We start from the raw sequence: 8,174 nt of genomic DNA on the forward strand, positions 1-8,174 counted from the left end.
TGCTCCTCTGAGGATATAGATGTTCCGTTCCGCCGCACAATGGTGACGGTGACCGCTGCCTGCGGTGGCAACGCTGGGCACAGTCGATACTCGCCGTGTGGTGGAAGGTAAACATTATGCGGTACATCAGTACTTTCCTAATAGTTCGGTCGTCTCACGGCACTGCTTAGTAAATGATGCAAGGCCAAATATAGATGATTTATGCGAATGTCCCTATACGTGCTGTAAGACTGGGCACACAACGTGAATCGCACGTCAGCCAGACACTCGAACATGCACCACTCTCGGCCTGCAACGGAGACACACAATACGTAAACATCTGGAATGCGACAATGTCGAGTGCATCCTCTCTGCCACATTGCACCGTCGACACTATGATAACCAGAGCAGTAGGTCCACCTATAAAAGCACAATACCCCACTCCTCCGACAACTACCATTGCTCAGATAAATCAACACCACCAACACACATCCTACACAGAGGGGCACCAAATATCATCCCCCGCCCTCGTGTTATACCACATGAAAAATTGCAGAAGTGAGAGACACACATCCGCCAGCCTCTTGCTACAAGCATCGAACCGACGTGACGTATCTGACGGTGACTCAGGCATCCGTGTACTGCCACCACTATCCACCCCCCCCCCCTCTCTCTCTGCCCCCTTCCCACACAATACCAAATTTAACCAACTTTATCGCTTAACCTAACTGTGGCTGTACCAGTTTATCGCTTAACCTAACTGTGGCTGTACCAGTTTATCGCTTAACCTAACTGTGGCTGTACCAGTTTATCGCTTAACCTACTGTGGCTGTACCAGTTTATCGCTTAACCTAACTGTGGCTGTACCAGTTTATCGCTTAACCTAACTGTGGCTGTACCAGTTTATCGCTTAACCTAACTGTGGCTGTACCAGTTTATCGCTTAACCTAACTGTGGCTGTACCAGTTTATCGCTTAACCTAACTGTGGCTGTACCAGTTTATCGCTTAACCTAACTGTGGCTGTACCAGTTTATCGCTTAACCTAACTGTGGCTGTACCAGTTTATCGCTTAACCTAACTGTGGCTGTACCAGTTTATCGCTTAACCTAACTGTGGCTGTACCAGTTTATCGCTTAACCTAACTGTGGCTGTACCAGTTTATCGCTTAACCTAACTGTGGCTGTACCAGTTTATCGCTTAACCTAACTGTGGCTGTACCAGTTTATCGCTTAACCTAACTGTGGCTGTACCAGTTTATCGCTTAACCTAACTGTGGCTGTACCAGTTTATCGCTTAACCTAACTGTGGCTGTACCAGATTATCGCTTAACCTAACTGTGGCTGTACCAGATTATCGCTTAACCTAACTGTGGCTGTACCAGATTATCGCTTAACCTAACTGTGGCTGTACCAGATTATCGCTTAACCTAACTGTGGCTGTACCAGATTATCGCTTAACCTAACTCAATTTGTCCCTTAACCTAACTCAATTTGTCCCTTAACCTAACTCAATTTGTCCCTTAACCTAACTCAATTTGTCCCTTAACCTAACTCAATTTGTCCCTTAACCTAACTCAATTTGTCCCTTAACCTAACTCAATTTGTCCCTTAACCTAACTCAATTTGTCCCTTAACCTAACTCAATTTGTCCCTTAACCTAACTCAATTTGTCCCTTAACCTAACTCAATTTGTCCCTTAACCTAACTCAAGTTGTCCCTTAACCTAACTCAAGTTGTCCCTTAACCTAACTCAAGTTGTCCCTTAACCTAACTCAAGTTGTCCCTTAACCTAACTCAAGTTGTCCCTTAACCTAACTCAAGTTGTCCCTTAACCTAACTCAAGTTGTCCCTTAACCTAACTCAAGTTGTCCCTTAACCTAACTCAAGTTGTCCCTTAACCTAACTCAAGTTGTCCCTTAACCTAACTCAAGTTGTCCCTTAACCTAACTCAAGTTGTCCCTTAACCTAACTCAAGTTGTCCCTTAACCTAACTCAAGTTGTCCCTTAACCTAACTCAAGTTGTCCCTTAACCTAACTCAAGTTGTCCCTTAACCTAACTCAAGTTGTCCCTTAACCTAACTCAAGTTGTCCCTTAACCTAACTCAAGTTGTCCCTTAACCTAACTCAAGTTGTCCCTTAACCTAACTCAATTTGTCCCTTAACCTAACCCACGTTGTCCCTTAACCTAACTCAAGTTGTCCCTTAACCTAACTCAATTTGTCCCTTAACCTAACTCAATTTGTCCCTTAACCTAACTCAATTTGTCCCTTAACCTAACTCAATTTGTCCCTTAACCTAACTCAAGTTGTCCCTTAACCTAACTCAAGTTGTCCCTTAACCTAACTCAAGTTGTCCCTTAACCTAACTCAAGTTGTCCCTTAACCTAACTCAAGTTGTCCCTTAACCTAACTCAAGTTGTCCCTTAACCTAACTCAAGTTGTCCCTTAACCTAACTCAAGTTGTCCCTTAACCTAACTCAAGTTGTCCCTTAACCTAACTCAAGTTGTCCCTTAACCTAACTCAAGTTGTCCCTTAACCTAACTCAATTTGTCCCTTAACCTAACTCAAGTTGTCCCTTAACCTAACTCAAGTTGTCCCTTAACCTAACTCAATTTGTCCCTTAACCTAACTCAATTTGTCCCTTAACCTAACTCAAGTTGTCCCTTAACCTAACTCAAGTTGTCCCTTAACCTAACTCAAGTTGTCCCTTAACCTAACTCAAGTTGTCCCTTAACCTAACTCAAGTTGTCCCTTAACCTAACTCAAGTTGTCCCTTAACCTAACTCAAGTTGTCCCTTAACCTAACTCAAGTTGTCCCTTAACCTAACTCAAGTTGTCCCTTAACCTAACTCAAGTTGTCCCTTAACCTAACTCAAGTTGTCCCTTAACCTAACTCAAGTTGTCCCTTAACCTAACTCAAGTTGTCCCTTAACCTAACTCAAGTTGTCCCTTAACCTAACTCAAGTTGTCCCTTAACCTAACTCAAGTTGTCCCTTAACCTAACTCAATTTGTCCCTTAACCTAACTCAATTTGTCCCTTAACCTAACTCAATTTGTCCCTTAACCTAACTCAAGTTGTCCCTTAACCTAACTCAATTTGTCCCTTAACCTAACTCAATTTGTCCCTTAACCTAACTCAATTTGTCCCTTAACCTAACTCAATTTGTCCCTTAACCTAACTCAAGTTGTCCCTTAACCTAACTCAAGTTGTCCCTTAACCTAACCCACGTTGTCCCTTAACCTAACCCACGTTGTCCCTTAACCTAACCGACGTTGTCCCTTAACCTAACCGACGTTGTCCCTTAACCTAACCGACGTTGTCCCTTAACCTAACCGACGTTGTCCCTTAACCTAACCGACGTTGTCCCTTAACCTAACCGACGTTGTCCCTTAACCTAACCGACGTTGTCCCTTAACCTAACCCACGTTGTCCCTTAACCTAACCCACGTTGTCCCTTAACCTAACCCACGTTGTCCCTTAACCTAACCCACGTTGTCCCTTAACCTAACCCACGTTGTCCCTTAACCTAACCCACGTTGTCCCTTAACCTAACCCACGTTGTCCCTTAACCTAACCCACGTTGTCCCTTAACCTAACCCACGTTGTCCCTTAACCTAACCCACGTTGTCCCTTAACCTAACCCACGTTGTCCCTTAACCTAACCCACGTTGTCCCTTAACCTAACCCACGTTGTCCCTTAACCTAACCCACGTTGTCCCTTAACCTAACCCACGTTGTCCCTTAACCTAACCCACGTTGTCCCTTAACCTAACCCACGTTGTCCCTTAACCTAACCCACGTTGTCCCTTAACCTAACCCACGTTGTCCCTTAACCTAACCCACGTTGTCCCTTAACCTAACCCACGTTGTCCCTTAACCTAACCCACGTTGTCCCTTAACCTAACCCACGTTGTCCCTTAACCTAACCCACGTTGTCCCTTAACCTAACCCACGTTGTCCCTTTGCCTAACATAGTTCACTGCTCGGAATCTCTGGTGTCGTTGTTATCCTCATGTAGATGTCTTGCGAGTGTTGCTTACTTTCCACATATTCCTGCTATCCACTGTCAATTGTACTGCAATAGGACTATATCGCCGACCCCCCCCCTCCCCCCCCTCTGTCCCCCTCTGTCCCCCTCTTTGTGTCTCTGTCCTCTCAAGCTGGTCGGTCTGGCGTTTGAGTGTTAAATGAGCCTCGCAGCTGTTCAGTTGCATTCAGATGTCGACGCCCTCAGTGTACGTCGTGGTATGGTCTGTGTCCATTGTCCGCTGATGTCGTACGCGTAACCCACACGCTGTACCGATCATCGGTCGTTACGTACAGAGTGAAGTAGTGTGATACGTGTGACCGTACGCTGGCTGTGCCCAACGGTGTCGAATCTCAATTTCCATATGTTGTGCTTGATGCTACTTGTCTCGTCTCCCAATAACAGCTAGGTTGCACTGTGGTACGCCGTAGAGGCGTGTGGGAGGAACGTACGAACGCATTGTATGTCACCCTGGGTCGCTGGGGGTGGTGGTGCGGTGAGTCAGGTCAGGTCAGGTCAGCGTGAGCCGTCTGATGTAGTGACGCGTGTATTCCGACTTTGTCGTATTGCCTCACACAAAGTGCTACCCTGGTGGACCGCGTTCCATATCTGGGACATGCCGCAGATGCCGGTTGACAGTGGATCGCGGAAGGTACATCGCATACGTGCGCGGGCCACCTTCCACGTGTTCTCTTCTGCACATGTCGCAGTGTGTATGTGGTCTGATGTAGCGTGTCGTGACACATGACATCCTGGCATGCAAGAATTGTTGAATTCGCAAATGTAGGTGGACATCTACGTTTACTGCCCAAGATACGCAAATGAACTGGAAATCCGTTGTTGAGCGGTTGTTCACGCTGGAGGTGAATCTGTGATGGCGACGATCGGTACAGCTATTAACCGGTTGTTTCAGCGGTACCCGCCACATCCACACGCGTGACTAGGCCCATGTGGGTATGAAGCGATACGCGGCGGTGGCTTGGTGGGACTGTTCCCGGCCGGTGAAGGGGGGCCGCCCGGCGTGTTGGCCGCGCGCTGCGTGGGCGCACGCGCAACAGGCGGCTGGTGGGGGGCGCCGAGTGGCAGGAGCGCCAGCCGACGGGCCCGGCAGGCGGCGCAGCTACGCTGCGGCGCACCCTGCACGCGGCGCCTGGCGGCCAAAGTTGGTTCAGCCGAGCCCGGTGCGAAGCGCGGTGGACATCTGCAGTGTGCTGGTCTGATTGAGGACTGTGTGCGTTGAGGATGCGCCGCCGCCTGGCACTCGGCGCCGCGACGCCGTCTGCTGCTCGGTCGCCCCAGCGGTTCTCGCAGGTGGTTTGTATCGCAGTTGTGCGGACGTGTTGGCGCGTGCGCTGTGCTGGGAGAGTTCGCTTCTGCACCCAAGTGGGGCTTTGCCCTTGTGTGGCGCTGGCGTTGGAGCTGCCGGTCACCATAGGTGGCGCGTGTTGTCTCCCGCCGGCAATGCCACGACAGCACGCTCCCGGGCCTCTGTCGGCAGCGGCAAGCTCAGTTGGGAGCAAGGGTGTTCGCACTAAAACCGTCTACTCGCCTAACTCCGGGCGATTGCGCCTCTCTCGAAACCGACCAAGTACCTAGGACGGCGCTGCGCGCCGCCGGGACCTGAGAGGGTTTCGAGGTGTATCGTGCAGGGGAGCTCGGCCTCCTCCTGTTTGCAGAATAATTGAGCGGACGCTTGCGTGTTCGCGCGGGCCCCCGGGACACACTCCCGGGCGGCCGGCTGCTCAGCTCTAGTTGACGCAGCTCCCTGGTTGATCCTGCCAGTAGTCATATGCTTGTCTCAAAGATTAAGCCATGCATGTCTCAGTACAAGCCGCATTAAGGTGAAACCGCGAATGGCTCATTAAATCAGTTATGGTTCCTTAGATCGTACCCACGTTACTTGGATAACTGTGGTAATTCTAGAGCTAATACATGCAAACAGAGTCCCGACCAGAGATGGAAGGGACGCTTTTATTAGATCAAAACCAATCGGATTGGCTTGTCTGGTCCGTTTGCCTTGGTGACTCTGAATAACTTTGGGCTGATCGCACGGTCCTCGTACCGGCGACGCATCTTTCAAATGTCTGCCTTATCAACTGTCGATGGTAGGTTCTGCGCCTACCATGGTTGTAACGGGTAACGGGGAATCAGGGTTCGATTCCGGAGAGGGAGCCTGAGAAACGGCTACCACATCCAAGGAAGGCAGCAGGCGCGCAAATTACCCACTCCCGGCACGGGGAGGTAGTGACGAAAAATAACGATACGGGACTCATCCGAGGCCCCGTAATCGGAATGAGTACACTTTAAATCCTTTAACGAGTATCTATTGGAGGGCAAGTCTGGTGCCAGCAGCCGCGGTAATTCCAGCTCCAATAGCGTATATTAAAGTTGTTGCGGTTAAAAAGCTCGTAGTTGGATTTGTGTCCCACGCTGTTGGTTCACCGCCCGTCGGTGTTTAACTGGCATGTATCGTGGGACGTCCTGCCGGTGGGGCGAGCCGAAGGGGTGCTTTCGCGTCCCGAGGCGGACCCCGTTTAAATCCTACCAGGGTGCTCTTTGTTGAGTGTCTCGGTGGGCCGGCACGTTTACTTTGAACAAATTAGAGTGCTTAAAGCAGGCAAGCCCGCCTGAATACTGTGTGCATGGAATAATGGAATAGGACCTCGGTTCTATTTTGTTGGTTTTCGGAACCCGAGGTAATGATTAATAGGGACAGGCGGGGGCATTCGTATTGCGACGTTAGAGGTGAAATTCTTGGATCGTCGCAAGACGAACAGAAGCGAAAGCATTTGCCAAGTATGTTTTCATTAATCAAGAACGAAAGTTAGAGGTTCGAAGGCGATCAGATACCGCCCTAGTTCTAACCATAAACGATGCCAGCCAGCGATCCGCCGCAGTTCCTCCGATGACTCGGCGGGCAGCCTCCGGGAAACCAAAGCTTTTGGGTTCCGGGGGAAGTATGGTTGCAAAGCTGAAACTTAAAGGAATTGACGGAAGGGCACCACCAGGAGTGGAGCCTGCGGCTTAATTTGACTCAACACGGGAAACCTCACCAGGCCCGGACACCGGAAGGATTGACAGATTGATAGCTCTTTCTTGATTCGGTGGGTGGTGGTGCATGGCCGTTCTTAGTTGGTGGAGCGATTTGTCTGGTTAATTCCGATAACGAACGAGACTCTAGCCTGCTAACTAGTCGCGTGACATCCTTCGTGCTGTCAGCGATTACTTTTCTTCTTAGAGGGACAGGCGGCTTCTAGCCGCACGAGATTGAGCAATAACAGGTCTGTGATGCCCTTAGATGTTCTGGGCCGCACGCGCGCTACACTGAAGGAATCAGCGTGTCTTCCTAGGCCGAAAGGTCGGGGTAACCCGCTGAACCTCCTTCGTGCTAGGGATTGGGGCTTGCAATTGTTCCCATGAACGAGGAATTCCCAGTAAGCGCGAGTCATAAGCTCGCGTTGATTACGTCCCTGCCCTTTGTACACACCGCCCGTCGCTACTACCGATTGAATGATTTAGTGAGGTCTTCGGACTGGTACGCGGCATCGACTCTGTCGTTGCCGATGCTACCGGAAAGATGACCAAACTTGATCATTTAGAGGAAGTAAAAGTCGTAACAAGGTTTCCGTAGGTGAACCTGCGGAAGGATCATTACCGACTAGACTGCATGTCTTTCGATGTGCGTGTCGTGTCGCGCAACACGCTACCTGTACGGCAGTGGCCGTGCGCCGCGTGCGGAACCACGCGTGCCTCTCAAAACTAGCGGAAGTGTTGTTGTTGTGTGGTACGAGCGCTGAAGCTCTGGAGCGGCTGGCCTGCGGTACCTGGCGCCTGGCGCCGGTTTTGAATGACGTTCGCCCGAGTGCCTGTCCGCTCCGGTGTGGAGCCGTACGACGCCCATCGGCTGTGAGGCCGTTGGACACAAAAAAAATAGTGGAACAGGGGCCGTCAGACGCCTCAGTCCCGCAAATGCTACTGTCTTGAAAGAGACAGTGGGAGACTGAAAAGGAAAAGATCACCCAGGACGGTGGATCACTCGGCTCGTGGGTCGATGAAGAACGCAGCAAATTGCGCGTCGACATGTGAACTGCAGGACACATGAACATCGACGTTTCGAACGCACATTGCGGTCCATGGATTCCGTTCCCGGAACACGCGATCTAGTGT

General features: G+C 50.2%; 1 non-coding gene and 1 pseudogene across 1 annotated transcript; both read left to right on the forward strand.

Annotated features, from left to right (window-relative positions):
- Nucleotides 1-5,769: 5,769 nt before the first annotated feature.
- On the forward strand, nucleotides 5,770-7,661 carry LOC126323149 (small subunit ribosomal RNA). The gene has a single exon (XR_007559346.1). It is a non-coding gene; the product is annotated as a small subunit ribosomal RNA (ribosomal RNA).
- A 362-nt stretch (nucleotides 7,662-8,023) lies between these two features.
- LOC126323157 (5.8S ribosomal RNA) lies at nucleotides 8,024-8,174 on the forward strand (annotated as a pseudogene).

This window comes from Schistocerca gregaria, unplaced genomic scaffold, assembly GCF_023897955.1.
Source record: "Schistocerca gregaria isolate iqSchGreg1 unplaced genomic scaffold, iqSchGreg1.2 ptg000851l, whole genome shotgun sequence".
NCBI lineage: Eukaryota > Metazoa > Arthropoda > Insecta > Orthoptera > Acrididae > Schistocerca > Schistocerca gregaria.